Source organism: Scophthalmus maximus, chromosome 4, assembly GCF_022379125.1.
Source record: "Scophthalmus maximus strain ysfricsl-2021 chromosome 4, ASM2237912v1, whole genome shotgun sequence".
Classification (NCBI taxonomy): domain Eukaryota; kingdom Metazoa; phylum Chordata; class Actinopteri; order Pleuronectiformes; family Scophthalmidae; genus Scophthalmus; species Scophthalmus maximus.
In genome coordinates, this window is record NC_061518.1 from 3,482,844 (window position 1) to 3,499,091 (window position 16,248).

The 16,248-nt window shown below is 42.5% G+C and overlaps 1 long non-coding RNA gene across 3 annotated transcripts in view; it reads left to right on the plus strand.

Moving 5' to 3' along the window:
* Nucleotides 1-15,340, plus strand: part of LOC118302301 — a 104,037-nt gene extending 88,697 nt beyond the window's left edge. For all 3 annotated transcript variants that reach the window (XR_007030615.1, XR_007030616.1, XR_007030617.1), the window contains 2 exons: nucleotides 8,342-8,774; nucleotides 14,760-15,340. This is a non-coding gene — a long non-coding RNA (uncharacterized LOC118302301). The remainder of the gene's footprint in view (nucleotides 1-8,341; nucleotides 8,775-14,759) is intronic.
* Nucleotides 15,341-16,248: the final 908 nt, after the last annotated feature.

Below are 16,248 nucleotides of genomic sequence, written 5' to 3' on the forward strand. Positions count from 1 at the left end.
ACTGTTGTGTGGTGCGGCCCGCACCATTTTTTTTGTTTTCAATTTACAGAACCAGGGTTGCGTTGAAAAAACTGTTTTTTTTCTCTCTGGCGCACACAGAACCGACAGCTAGCAGACCCTGAGGAACTATTCGCTGAATCTTACAAAAAAATTGTATCGGAGTAAAGTTGCTTACGGCCCCTTTAATGCTTTTACGTGGTTACCGGATGGAAAATGGCCAACTTTCATGAGAGTGATAAACACTCACTTTACTCTTTCCTTGCCTCCTTTTTTCTCAACACGTGAATTACTGGTTTTCTAAAGAGCAAATCCTCTGAAGCCTTACTTGGCATCTTCACCGTTGAGTATCTACATGTTCGAAGCGAGATGTGCTTAAGGGCTGAAACGCAACATCTGCCAGTCATGTTTTTTTGCCCTCGGCCGACACATTTTAACCTGCATTTCTGGTGGCTAATCTGACAGATTTTAAAAAAACAAAAAAATGAGGGGGAAAAAAGTGCTAATTAGCATGGCTGACTTAATAATGAACATCTAGCAGTTTTTTTTATTTTATTTTCATCCTTCTGGCCAAGTTACACTTGATCGTCAGCATATCTATGTCTGTTTTGCTTTGACAGGAAAACATCCTGCCTCAGCTTTTTCGAGGCAACTTTGGAATCTCTCCACTGCACTCCTAAAGCTTTATCAACACCCTCCCCCTAAACACACACACACACACACACACACACACACACACACACACACTGTGTCACTTTAATTTTTCCACCTGCTCTCAGTTCCGGCTCCTCATTGCATTCGGCACTGTCCCTTCAGGGCTACTTTGCATCAAACATTCACTACTTGATGTTTTTTAAGTGGCAACCACTAGAAGGAGAAGAAAAACACACAACTACATCTACTCTGCAACTTTATGAAACTAGCGAATGCATGCTGTAGCGACAAAACTGTGCTACTTGATGTTCTTTTAACAACCACAGGTGCTGCGTTAATGTCGCCGGTCTAGATATTTGCACTAAGCATCTTTAAATGTACTGTTTATCTGTGAATAACAAAATAAGCACGGCAAAAAAGCTTTATGGGGCAGCTTTATGGGGCAAAAAAGCTGAACGAAAAAATTAAAAGAGGGGTAAAACATTTGGAGAAAAGCCCGGATACGAAAGAATACATAAACATGCTGCAAACTGGAAAACGGGGATGGGGCATATTTTGTTAATGTCTGCCAGAGTGTTTTTCTTAGATGAGTTGGTGTCACCTTCAATATGAAGGAAAAGACACAGAATCTCACCCTGGGAGTGACAACTCCAGTGCTATTCGGCAACAGATGGGATCAATACTTAATACTGTATCTGCCACCAAGTCAGCATTACAATGTGTTTGTTTGGGGGGTTTTTTCCTTCACAATCCTTGAGACAGTAGACCAGGATGAAAGAATGTTATCCTTTTGGTTTTTTTCATGCAGAAATTCGGTTCAAATAATTGTCAGTCAGCATTGATCCGGGGTAGATGCCGTCAAAAACATATACTGTAGGTGATGTTTGACTGTCTTCTTTGAGATGAGTTTCTTTTTTCAAAGAAAAGCGTCCAACCACAGTCATGAGTGTTGGTCGACCGTCTTCTGGCTGGTAGCTTGTTTTCCTGCATTCCTGTCCCCTGTCCTCCCTCCTCCATAATATCGTGTAGCTCGTCAGTCACCCACACATTCACCTTCCTTTCAAGCAGCAGCAGGAAAATGACAACAACCAAGGGTTAGGGTTACATGGCAGAGTCATTGTTACTCATCTTTACATTCATTTTGCTCACGCTTTTATCCAAAGTGACTTACAATCAATGATTTTTTAAACTCATATGAGTGAGTATCAATTGGGGTTCAACCTTCTGTACCAAAGTCAGCGGTGTAACCAACTAAGCTATACAAACTATCAGCACTAGTACTAACAGAATATAAGCAAAACCGTTGAAAAACACAAACTTGACGGACTTACCAGGTCTACGGTATTTTTTTGGTGGGGGACAATCTCCTTCTGCCGTAAGCCAATGTGAGCATGTGAACTGTACGTATTGTTCAGAGGACTAAGTGGAAAAAACAAATCTTCTGTCCTCCTAGGGACAAGAGTTGGCAACGCCTGCTTTCTGGGTACAATTAAATTTGACGCCTGCAGAGATGCATGTGACGAGTCTTGGAGGAGAAGTGCAACAAACCTCCCAAACCACAGCTGTGATTAGAGCAGATGTTGTCTGCACAAGGACAGGGGCTGCTTGTTGACAACAGGATGACAACCCTTCAGGTTCTAAGTTTTTGCTTGTTGTTGTAGTTGTTTTTAAAGCCCCAGTGTCTAATTTTTGTAATTTTTGCCCGGTGGTTCGTCACGCTCCCATATCCGAGGCCGTGGGTTCGTGGCCCGGCCAGAGCAGTAAACTAACAACAGCAGCGAGAGAAACAAGTTTTCTCCAGAATCGCTTACTGCCCCTTTAGGGGAGGTTTTAGGGCTTGTAGTTGTACTAGTGAATGGACTGTGGGGGAGTCGTCTCCACTCCCTCTGGGAGGAAATACTTAAATATGGTGCCAGCTCCTCACAGATGCCCTCTCTACCTCCTGCTCTTCATCATGACCACATCTCTGGAGGCTGTGCTGTCAGATATGGACTCAGGGGTCACCCGAGGCCTCGGGGCATCTCCACTGCAGGAATACAGAGAGGGCCTTGAAAAAGCAGCTGGCCACACAATTCTTTCCAGGCAAAACCTGTTGATAGGGATCTTCGCTCGAGAATAAGGTCTTCTCTCCCTTTCTGGCTTTCAGCGATAAGGGACAGGATAGAATTTCTCTTCTTCTCGTTCTCTATGTGAAATGGTTCCATGGTCACCTGCTTTTCAAGGATAATATATGGCAGCTGCTACTATATAGCCCCCTCTCATAAATCACCATGTCTCAGGTGACGTTATTTAAATAAGAACAGATTCCTGAGATTAGCTTAGATGAGCCTGAACTGTCCATATGTAAATGTGTGATGGGACAGGTTCCAGCTCCCCGAGCTCCTGCAATGGACGCCCGTTTGACAGAATGGATAGATGGGAGTAAAACTGGATGGCTGTTGAGTTATTCCACGTGTGGACTGGACTTAAAGACAAATGGGGAAATGTGGAACCTGAGGCGCTAGAGCCGTGGAAAAAAACCCATACATTTTAACTACATCAGCTCCAAATATGAAAAAAAGAAAGAAAGGGAGAGAGAAGCAGCTAGAGTCCAATTTTGAGGCCGGATCCAAACAGGCAGAAGACATTTAATAAAAAGGGATTTCAAATATATGTTGTCAAGAAATGTGTACGTGGAGAATTGAGATGCAATGCATGTGTTGGATAGTAAGTAGCCCAGTTGCAAGAATGAATAACTATATCATTTTATTTTTCAATGAATCAGCTATTGCTGGTTTGTCTGGTTTGATTCTGTGTTCTCTATAATTAAACTGAGAGTTGTAAGAAAGGAAGTCATACTGCACGTGTGAGTCATTATCAGTGGCCTTCGCTCTCCATCATCACCTGACAGCACCTCATGTTGCACTTTACTGCTCCTTCTGTTATTCATCCTCTCGTCGAGAGCCTTGCGGGGAATTGATTATGAGCATGATCGGTCGAGCCTGCGACTGGACTTCACATGTCATGAATATTAAATTAAAAGAGAGCGGCGGATTGAAAAAAATCTTAGTATGATTCTCATTTTTACAACACGGAACAGATGCAACGCATGCGGGAGGACGCAAACTCATCAAGCCTCTGCTCGGACTCATTTTCCTGCTAATTACTTTTTAATGTATCAGGAGAAACATCCCAGTAGATACGGAACGCCCTGCATTCATGTTACTTAATGGGCTTGTGAAATTAAGACAGTTTGGATCATTTGCAGGGATTGATTTTCCTTGACACTTCCAAAAGACCAGCTGAAGGATTTAATTGTAGTCTAGCATTTGGATTCATACAAAAAAAAAACCCCCACACATCTGTACCCTGTAGTCACTCTGCTTTTATTTTCCACAACACCAACAAACTGCACCATGCAGAGTCGGTGGGGAATTGCGCCCACAACTTTTCACGTGGCGTCTTTCTGCTCGTTCTTATTGGCTCAGAGCCTGAGAAGGTGCATTTGAACCAAACAAATGTGGGCTGGTGAAAGAATCTAAACTCTTCAGTCAACTCCCTCCACAGCCATCCTTAGATTTCCTGCACGACAACCCCTAAAGTACTCCTCTTGAGATGTCACTTCAGTATACCCAAGGTTGGATTTTTGACATTACTGTTGTACACTGATGGCATAGCTTGGCAAAGTTGAGATATTCCGGCTGTCAATCAAATACAGTTACAAGGGGTTGATTGGATGAGACAGCTCCTTCTGCGGAAGCGTATTCAGCACGAGCTAAGAAGACGCTTTGAAAGACGGTGACCTTGTCAGCGGCATTCGAGTGATGAATGATGGACTGCGTGACATGCCAGGCCCTCAGGATCACCACAGCTCAAGTCAAGTTGCTACTTGTTCAGAAATGGTGTGCGTGCCCTTGTTTTGCACGCGGCCCAGTGCGCCTAGTGGATGTTATTCGGATTCAACGCATGTGTGTGCATTGGAGAGAGAGAGAGCGAGTGCCTTTGTGTGTCTGTATGAGCATCTAGCCCGCAGAGCGGCGGCTGATCAGGCCTTGAGAATATCCTCTGTGACAGCGCATCAGGACGAGCCTCCCTCTCTTCTGACACCCCCCCCCCATTACTGCACTGCACAATTCTTTGACTGTTCATTCATCGTGTTTTGTCCAAAGTCGCTGTCTCGAAGACAATGATGTGACAACCCATTGAGCCCTGCGAGTTTAGAGGCTTAAACAAGAGGGGAGAAATTGAGTGCGTGCACCAAACAAGTGGAAACACAAACAGTAAAAAGGTTCTTGTAATTAATGACTCTCGTTGGAGGACAACAACAACAACAAACATCTGACTGCAGAAGATCACTTTCATCCCGTGATGAAATTATTGCCTGGAGGTAGCAAAAATTTCAAGGATGCTAATTGTCCAAGAAGTACAGGCTGAGTTGTCAATGATTACTGAGCTGCGGATTTATAAGGAATTCAAGACGCCAAAAGTGCATAATTGCCTCGTTTGATAAGTTCTGTGCTGAGTGTTTAAAGCTCAGCAATAGCCTCCCTAAATGAAAATGAAAATTGCCATTAGTGTCCCGAATTCATGTCGAGATACAGACAGTAATTTGTGCTGCCGGGAGCTTTCGGGCGTCAGTTGGCGTTGCTAGATAAAGCCATCATGTCAATCCAGGCCCAAAACCATTTCATTTTTTTTATTTTTGAAGTGCACTTAGTTTCTGCAGGTTACACTTTAGGCAGCCATGTCCCCTAGGAATTGTTTCAAAACGGACAAATCTCATCCCCCCTAACAACTTGAGGGGAATTCAGATTGCTACTTGGAGAAACATTTTTAATTACACAGGGAAGAGCAACGCTCTTGTACTGCACATTAGCTTTAAAAAGGGATGTGGGGTTAGCATGACAAGGACTGATCTCATTGTTTTGATCAGTGAATGTAAGTGTATTCTCAATGCATAAATACAGTTACAGTGTGTTGTGTTCTCTTTTCCAAAGCGAGGGTGATACAGGTGACTGTTCAGCACGGGGGATAGTTTGTTATCTTTCCTCATTATGTTGATCAATTCAAAATTAAGATTATAATCCTGTATTAGTTCCACTTTGGGAACATTTGCTGTCACATCAGCAATGGGAAGAGTAAAAATAGAAATATAATAGTAATAGTAATAAATGAGTATACGAATACAAACCCAATACAAAAATAGCAATACTATGTACACTGTAAAAGGCTAAATGTAGTGTGAACTGGATTGCACATAGTGGGTTTGTAGTGTAACTCCCAGAATTTGGTGCCTGTGGTCAAAATGTCATTCTGGCAACAATCTATTTCAAAATTTGTTGTATGATTAATGTCAAATATTGAAAAATGTACAATCTCCAAATTGTGTTTTTTTTCAAAACTCCAAAACCCAAAACTGTTCAAATGTAATGGCTGCAAAAGAATCACAACGACACATCTCGCAGGCTGAAGACAGCTACAGTTTGCAATTATTTGTAATGAAACACTAAAAATGGATTAACTTTCTCCTCTGATCCATTTTTTTGGACACATTTTCACCCTCTCTGCTGAGGAGACGGATAATCGGTGAAGGTAAACGTAGAGTCTTTGCCTACAAATCACGGCACCCTGATTGCTGAAGACGACAAAACGTTGGGGGGGAAATGTCTTTAATCAACATATTTAAAGCAATTTCAGACGGAACAAAACAACCTCATACCCTTAGAATCACTCACGTTGTCCACAGGTGTGAATAATAATGAGCTGCCACAGAGAATATCCCTCATCCATAAAGCCCTGATTATGTTACGCTTTATTGCCTGAGATTTGTTACCAGCATTTGCGGAGATATACTGCAGATTTTTTTTTTAAAAGAAGGGGAAAAAAAGAACCGCTAATGAAAATGTCAGTCAACTATGGGCTTAACTAACAGAACGTTCCCATGACGACATTTTTAAATACTTTGTCATAATAAAAAATAAAAAAAGTGATGATAAGCACCACGACCTTCGCCACTGCTGGAGTAGGAATTTCAGCTGATGCTTGCAATCGGTATATCCTCTGTAAAAAGGAAATGAGTGAGTGGACTGTTTATCTTTCATCATGTGATACAAAAAGTGGTAAGACAAAATGAAATAAGGCTGGTGCATTTTCTCCCCAACTGTGCCGCTAATGGCACAACTGGCTGGTTTATGCGGAAACAGGTTATTTGGGAATACCTCTCTGCTTACGGTTGGCTCCGTACCCATTGAATTAAATAGTTTTCCCTTTTAATCATGAGCAGCAATTAAAGCGACAGAGTTCCCTCTCTTTATTATTTCTAAGTGAGTGCATCATACTGCCGGGCTGCACAGAGTGGTTTGCTGTTCACTCAGGTCTCCCCGCGGCGATGTCGGCTCCCCTTTATGAATAGCTTAACAGCCACCGTAGATCACAGTGAAACCAATTACCGAGGTGAGTCAAAAGGGAGCTGAGCTTGAGCCTGCACAAATTCATATGCCGGAGACCTCAGGAGCCCGTGGCTGGTGTTGATATCGCAGAGATATTAACGCATCGCAAGGCATTTTCTGATAATCCATGGTTAAAAAGAGAGATCTGAAATTTTGCTTAGATCCTTTAATCTCACCGAGAGGTTCTGCTGTTTTTCAACCCTCAGCACACCATGATGATGATGATGATGATGATGACTGGATTTTTAGGATCATAAACCAATTCAGTTCCCTGGCAGTTTTGTAATGGTGGACATAAAACATTTAGGAGGACCCACCTTAAAGTTTGACAACTTGGTTTTGTTTCTCTTATAAATCACTCTCATAACATCAACGATTGTAGTTCCGTGTAATCGAGCTGCACTGGAGTCATATAGAATAATAAGTAATGTTCAGTGGATATTTCACCGCGTACAAAACTTTCGTGCAAAGCCGGACAAGAGTCATGTCCTTTGATCAGTGGAAGCTCTCATCGGAAATTCTGGACAATCACGGCACGAAATTAAACTTTTTCAAAAGAACATTTTGTTAAAAATGTCTCACATTGGTGATCAAAGTAAAAAAATGCTGTGGTTCACATGCCATTCATACTTCAAATGAAATGACTTAGGTAGCAGCTCTGTGATACCCAATATTCCCAAAGGCGAGCTTAGTGGTTTTAAAGAAAAATGGATAGATCATTAAGGGAGCATTTGCATATAATATACTTTGTGCCGTTTGAAATAAAACTGAAAATAACTTTTTCAAATGAAGTTAAAAAATAGATCAACATAAAGATGGATGACAAGACAGCTCCCCAACAGTGAAGCCAAATCACCGTAATAGTCCCCTGGTGGCTGGCTGCAGTATAGGTCATAAACCCCGCCATCTTCCATGTTAGCTGATGGGTACATAGTGAATACATTTTTCACAAAGATGGTTCCCATCATTTTAGGTAGTTCTTATCACATTGATTTATATTCTAGTGTCAGGATTGAGATCTGAGACCGGCTCGCGATTGGCTCCCTCATTTTGCCTTTTTTTGTACAATGGGAGGATGTGGAGACGCGTCATTCATCACGCCTGGGACATGTACTGTAGCACTTACCTTCTGCTCACCTCCTTCATATGGGCTACGTACACAACCATTTTCCCGGTTCTACTTAGTACTGCTCAACTGTTGCCGGTCCGGTTCAACAATGGCGCTGTTTCGTTAGCTGATCGGTCACTTGGTGTCTTTGCAGGGCCTTCAGAGGTGAAATGATCCCGACGCAGGTTTACCAGCCGTCGTCTTCTCCGGTCGGGATGGTTCTGAAACCCATGAAGACTGAGTGCATGCACAATCGCACCAGGGTCTGGCAGGTGACACGAATAAGTTAAGTGGACGAATGAAATTGAATTACACGACGAGAGGTCATGCTCAACTTAAACCAGGGAAGCGTTGTGTACCAGCCCTCCCATCTAGTCACCACATTACTGCTCACATGTAACCGTGGATCCGGTATGTGCTCCTTTTTTCCCCCCCCGGCAGCAAAGCAGACATTTTGTCAAGGATATAAATACCTTTTGATGTGCAGCGTTAACACACTCACTCTCTTTGCCTTTTTTTCTTCTTCTCTGTTTTGTAAGACGCTTGTGTGGGCGAGGAACACAGCGGGGGCCATTTCAGTCAGACAGGTATACTCCCATTACATACTATAACGGGTGATATACCGAGTCTTATTTCTCCTCCAAGCCAGCCCCTTTCAAGAGTTCATGCTGAAGTTCTTTATTCTTTATTAAAGCCTTTATTAACCCACGAGTAATAATACACATGGTTACTGTAGTCGTGATGTTCTTTTCCCTGCTCTTTTCTCCAGCGACCACAGAGCTATACGACCACACATATTTGTCTTGCGCCATCTCTTTAATGGAGCGCATGCTGTGGACGAGAGCGAACGGCTCTTCAGCCCATCTTGGATTTACCGATTCAGCGGAATCCCCAGCTTTAGCCACAGGGCATCACATGATGCCCTTTAGCGCTAATTTGAAGCACCGTGTTGCACGTTAACAGGGTCGGGACAGTGTGCTCTCAGCATTCCTGTAACAATAAGTTCTAGTTGACAACTTGTCGCCTGACAGCATTGGAAATAATTGTCATGGAAGCCAGGATGTTGCAAGAAGGGAGTGAGCCCTGAAGAAAGACAAAGATTGCTACTGGGGGTTCTTTTCCAAGGTTAACACAGGATACGATTGAGGAAATGCGGCAGCGGCGTTTTTATTGTACCTCTCACTTAATCCAACTGATGCTTTGCATTCAAAACCATCCAACAAAAAAAAAAAAAAAATCCATATAGAAGTAAATTAGAGCATGTTTCATTTAGCACCAAGCTTTAAATGTTTTCCCCAGTTCGCTGATGAATCTGATTCGTCGGACGGCCGTCCGTTTTCCGTGGAGCTCGACGGCCGTAACAGGTGATACCACGGAGTCAGTTTCCGAATTTGCACACAGTCAAAATCATGCTTCACCTTGCCGAGCACCAATTCACACATCAGGCGATAAAAAAAAAACAAACGGCGGGCCGCCGGCTCTCTCTCTCTCTCTCTCTCTCTCTCCCCCCCCCCCCCCCCCCCGTTCCTGCTTTGTCCTGAATCAGGGCCAATCTCCTGAAGTGGCAACAGGTGGACTCCAATCAAGTCGATGGGACCGCTTGTGGTTCACGTCTCCGATGTTTGCTCACTCGCTCCACGTTAAAGCGACAGCGTTGTTTTCTAAATTTCATTAATCTGTGGTTTTTGTCCTTTATTTTCTTCTTCTTCTTTTTGTTTTAATACCACTGAGAATGAAAATCTGCCTCAGACCAGAGGCTGAGATTTGACACACATAGCCCCTAAAAAGAATCGTACATAAAATCTCCATGAATTATCCGACTTCAGTCGCCATCATTCAGAACATTGGAGAAATGTAAAGCAGCTACAAAATAAGCTGAATAAACTATAGGTTTACAGCAGGTTTTAAATGCCCGGTTTGAGTAGCAGCTAGGGGGAGGTAAGGGTTTACGACGTGAGGAATTTCCAGAACAAAGGAGCGTATTTCAACCAAATGATAGTGTAACGTGAGTGGGCTTCTTCTCCCACACAGCAGTTCACCATTGTGAATGCCGCAGCACAGAGGTTGTATATTGGAGGGGGATACGCCGAGCTAGGTAATGTTATTCCACATTGAAAAAATACTGTGTTAAATTTTTAAAATTCAGTTTAATAGCACGGCCCGTACCGAGTGTTTCGTTGCATCGCTCGTAGACATAATGAAGCCTGAATCAAGAGTCTGTCAAAATTCTTAAAAAAGGCAACACTGCTGCAACCAAGGTCTACACACAAACCAATTAAAATACAGCATCATGACATAAAGACACCCTTTTGGCACTTACTATTACTGTCTCTGATGTGTCTCTGCGGGGCCCATATTTTTCTATTCACACTACGCCGATTCTCCAGGGCGTTCATGGCACAATCCGACGTGCTGCAAAATTGATATTGGTTAGTCTGACATGGATCACAACCAGGAATTTGTTAGACCCATCTCGCGCAGTGTGACATGCGACGGACCAGTAAGATTCGCGGCTTCCACGCGGCGGAGGGACACGTGTGAATGGGTTTTGGTGTTCATCGTGTTACGTCCTCCTCCCCTGAACACGGGGATCAGGAAACTCGGGTAATGACGGACGAGACTTTTGCACCTGACCTGCTGCAGATACCTCGTTTCTCTCTCTCTCGCTGTATGTTCCTTTCGCAGGAGGACTGCTACTCTTAAATCCCACCACTACTGTTACACATCTACTGTATGTGCTGTACAGCAAACGACAAATAAGATTCATATGCGTTTTTTATAGCTGCTGTAAAATGGCGCCTTTCACCTTTCAGTTTACATTACTACAAAGTAAATCTGTAAACTGATAATGTTGTATGTAAGTGAAATATTGCTGCCCTTCAATGGGGCTGCGTTCACGAGAAGACTCTATATGCGTGCCCCCCTTTTGCAACCTGGTACCTCTGAAGTTTCTAAACATTTCACATGTTGTGACGTGTTTGCTGACATTTTCAGAAAAGGCCGAGGCCATTAGAATTAATCTGTCATATATTGTTATTTTATAGATTTTATAATACATCTGAGGAAAATGTTGCCATCTCTTTTGACAACTACTCCTTCCGCATTATTGATGCATTTTGATTTATGACTTTAAAGGTCACATATTATGCTCATATTCAGGTTTGTACTTTTAATTTGTGTTACCACTTGAAAAGGTTTTACACTCTCTAATGTTCAGAAAAGGCATCAGTTTTCTCATAATGCCCATTCCCGCAGCTCCTCTTTTCACCCTCCGTCTAAAGCACCTTGATTTCTTTTAGCCCCGCCCCCTCTTCCCGATAAACCCCAGTCTGCCGTGATTGGCCAGCTGGCCCAGTCCGTTGTGATTGGTCAACCAATTTCAAAATGTGAAGGAAATGTCACGCGCCCTTCACCAGAGAAGTGGAGATTCTCAGATTGCAGGCGGGGTTACCCCCAGAATAGTCCAACTGTGACATCACAAGCAGAGAGAAATCTGAACCAGATGTTAAGAGCCAGGCTGTAGGGTTCAGCCAGCTCACAAAAAACCTGCAAAAACATTGAAAAAGTGATATTTGCATACCCTCTAGCTTGCTAAAGCGTTAGCCTCCGTTGTTTCTAGCCTCCGACAGCAGCGTTAACATAAGCACCCGTGTTGCCGTTTGCCCAGCAGCCGCGTCCTCGCGACTTACCCACTTGAACGCCAATCATACCAAGGATGTGACTCTTCCCACATCATAACTCTGAAGCTCAGAGAGTTTGAAGGCAGCGTACGACGCACAGTCGGTTCTGACAGGAGGTCTAATCCGCAAAAAAAAGAGAGAGCACCTGTGTGGGTGGAGCAGAACAGCATTCAGGACCTCGATTCCCTCCCTGCAGCTTTGTTGGGCACTCAGTGTAACATTGCTGGCAGTGTTTGCAGTCGGGAACCTGGCAAGAGTTCATGGCTTTCTAGCTCGACCAGCAACAGCTGGGGAACATCATGAACCATTTGTGTCCATCCCTGGGGGAAGGCCATTTCATAAATATGGGGAGAAAGAAAGTTTGTTACCAAGCTATATTTAACGTTGGGTATAAAAGCTATGAGCCAAGGAATCAATTTTCTGTCAAAAGGCTGCAAATGGCTTTCAGACTTCAGTCATTAGTCAAAATGCCTCAATTCCACAGGGATTTAAAAACTTGCTTCTCACTCGCCTCCAATCATAATTCAAGCGCAGACGACATGGCAGATTTAAGAAAATGATTTGTATCCACGTTTGTTTCACAAAAGATGGAGGCGATGTGGCATTTGTCACCTGTCAGTGTTTCAGTCTCATTTTTTCCCCTTCTGTCTTTTATTTTTTTCCAACTCCGCTATTTTAAACAACAATTCACAACAATGGATGCAGTTTTTTTTTTAACTGAATCAATTCGCGGGGATTTAAAGGGTGCAAAGAAATAATAGCGATGGATTAAGAGGGACTCAGAGGAGATTTGAGTTGATATTGAGCTGCATTGCTAGTCCTGCAAAGCAATTTTTTGACAGGTGCTCTGGAGGAATACAGTGATGGGAACACATTGATATTGAATTTTCACGAGGACCGTCGGAGCAGCACAATTACTCTGCCTGTTTTCTCACTGTAGCACAAATGCACTGGGAATAGTTTCACTCGGCGCCAGTGGTTAGTTGACCTGGTGATAAATTCATTTGTGGCGGTAACTCATCGTCTAATTTAGAAACTTGTTTTCATAGAGATTGATTGAGATGTGTGCTTTTTTTGAGCATGAAGTTTATTCTTGAACTCGTTTGACAGTCCAACACTTATTCACTATGTCGGAAAAAAACATCCCTAAATAAATGTTCAAAATGGCCGAATATATGGAAAAAAATGCAATTCAAAAAATTATTTGTCTCGTGCTTAATTTCTGAGAGAGGAACTGTCATAATGTCCTATTGCAAGTTGCTGGTTAAACATAGTTGAAGCAGCAGCGGTAGTAGGAGCGTTCAAGAATCTTTATTGTCACTGTGAATGACAACACAATAAAATTGAGTATTTAAAAAGAGTTGGGGGGGGATTCTGCAAGATTTCATTGCAATCATCATTTTGCATAACAATAATACACTGTGCTCCTCGCAGCAGAATCCCATTTTCAGCAGAAACTCCACAAAAGGAATTTTAACACATGAACTTGGTTTGATAATGTACATGATGCATATGATATATAATAATGGTCATATTGTGTCATTTCCTCCTCCACTACAAATTCAATTGACAAAGGTTAAAGAGAGTACTTCAAAATCACATATCTGTTCTTCAAGGCTTGAATAACAGGCATTAAATAAAATATTCAAAAATTAAAAAACAATGATGGCTAATTCACTTCTGGTGAAAATGTTTCCGTCTCCAAAAAAAAAAATTTGGCTATGAAAAAAATTTGTTTTGAGTGTGATACCCTGTTGAAGTCACAGCCTTTCAGTGTATCATTAATTTATCTGGGGAGAATGGAAAGAAATGGAATATTGGTGTTCCACATTTAATATGTATATAGGCTTCTCCTGAGGCCGGCGTCTAATCTCGTGGTGCAGGTGCTCGACATGCATGCATCAGAAGTGTCCACATTAAATTTGCATTGCTCTCACCGAGTATATATATATATTTTCTGTCAGCTGAACTTGGCTCCCCCCCTCAGCAGATGCTCTCTCAGGAGAGGGGGGCTTTGATCAGTGTAATACACCGTGGTGCTCACTGGTCAGCTGATCAGCCACAGACGCATCCGGCCTTTTGCCATGACAGTGGAGTATGAGAAGATGCGTCTGCATTTGGCAAAAGAAAAACAAGTAAAAAGAAAATAATGACAATAATAATAATTTCCGTTTCTATAAATTGAGAGCAAATGCCGTTGAAGCTTTGCTGCCGCAACAGTACCACACTCACCCTCTGCCAGTGCACGTACAAAATATATCATGAGACAATATCAAAATGTTTGATTAAGGACGGCACTTACTTTTTTTTCTATGATTTTAATAGATTTAATAGATGGGCAATCCACGAGAAGTCCCTCCTTGTCCCTCTTCTTATCATCTACACTTGCATGCAAAACACCCTTGATATTAAAGGAGGACGTTTGTTGTCAATGGTTGTTAAGCCAATAAGGCTGGAATCAAGATTATGGATTGTCTCAACCCGAGAACTATCAACAAATATCTAGCGCCATGTGTGTGCGATTTTAAATGTCAGGTTACTCAAAAGTTCATTTAAACATTCCAGCCAATCAGAAACAAGATTTTAAGTGCCCCGGGGTATGAATGGGAAATAGTCCTCAGAGCAGCAATTGGGCAAAACACGTGGGTTCAACATGCATTGTGGATTTTATTTTTTTTGCCATTGTTTTACTGTTATCGTCTCTACTCTGCTTCCTGGTAGAGCTTCTTTGCTGCTGCTGCGTGTGCGTGTGCATGTGTGTGTGTGTGTGTGTGCGTGTGTGTTGCTGGCTGGGCATGGCTTCCAGTTGCCCCCCCCCCCCCCCAATGCAGCCATGCACCTGTACCTCATCACTTAATCAACACCACCTTTCTTCTCCTGCTGTTTTAAAAGAACTGCTTCATCCGGCTCGACTCTGCGTGATCCTCCTTCTTCTGTGTGGTGGTAGAAGCACGTTGCCCTTCTCCTCTGCCACTCTGAAAACCTGCCTGTCGGCCTGGATACTGTGTTCTTTTTACCCTTGCCTTTGCCCAGGATCATCTACATGCTCTCAATGCTACGTCGGACCCTCTGTTGAAAGCCTGATGGACGCTGGACCTGAAATCTTCGGGCTTTGCAAAAGACACTAACGGAACAGTGGATTATCTCTTTGTCTGGACGTCCAATGTTCCCGTTACTAATTACAGCATTGAACCTTTGAAAACCACTTTGTCTCTGCTCCTGTGTTCTGCCTGGGAGTCTGACATTTTACAAATCATCAGTCCATATACTGGGGAGAGGGATTTCATTATATTTCTTCTTTTCCTGACTTTGCATAGTATACATATACACTGTTATATATATTTTATTAAGGAGTAACCCTATCTCTTAATATATAATTCAAAACTCCTTTGCCAATGCCATAGTTTCTTTAAAACAAGTGATTAGAGCTGCAACAGTTAATCAATTACTAAATGAATCGCCAGCTATTTTGATAATCGGAAAAAAAATTATGGAAAAGAAGTCAAAATTCTAATTTCAGCTTCCTAAATTTGAATATTTTCTACTATCTTTGCTCCTCTGTGACAGTGAACTTTTCATTTTTGGTGTGTTGACAAAACTTATCATCTTGAGGTTTTTGGGAAACACGATCACCATTTTTCACCATTTTATGAACCAAACAACTACCGATTATTGAGAAAATAATCTACAGATTAATCGATTATGAAAAGAATTGTTAGTTGTAGCCCTACAAGTGATGATTAGTGATTTTTTTTTAGCAGGAACAATATAACACGCCTGCACCCGTTCAAATCACGTAAACGGTCTAAATATTGCGCCACATGCCGTGCACTGCAAACAAAAGCAGGAACACGCGGCAGCAAACCTATTATGTGCAAATTTTTCAATCTCTTTTCTCTTTTTATTTTTTTCAATTCAATTTGCCTCATCTGCCGAGGCTGCAGTCGACAGCGGAGGAAGATAAGACATATAAACAATAAAGAATCAGGGAAAAAGATCTTATCGTATCAAATGTCAGGAAACAAGATTACACAGACACACACGGGGTAGCGACTGCTTCGAGAAGCAAAACAGATTAAGATTGCCGCCACCACTTCCATCTTCTTGCCATTATGGACACACTCACCGGCTTTTTGTTTGGCTGTCATTAATCCAGCTCGGTAGTGATGAAATTGGGTCACAGCAAGATGGTTAGACAATGGCCCAGGAATGGACGCTGCTGCAGGAGCATTATTAAGTCCAGTTCAGACGCTTCACATGCCAGCTCGGCTACAACTGCTTATACGGCACTTTTTCCAAATTAACTAGCTTATGTCGGGCTGCACAAAGGACATCACACAAGATCTCAGCAAGAGGGAAAAAAACAAACATTACAACTGTG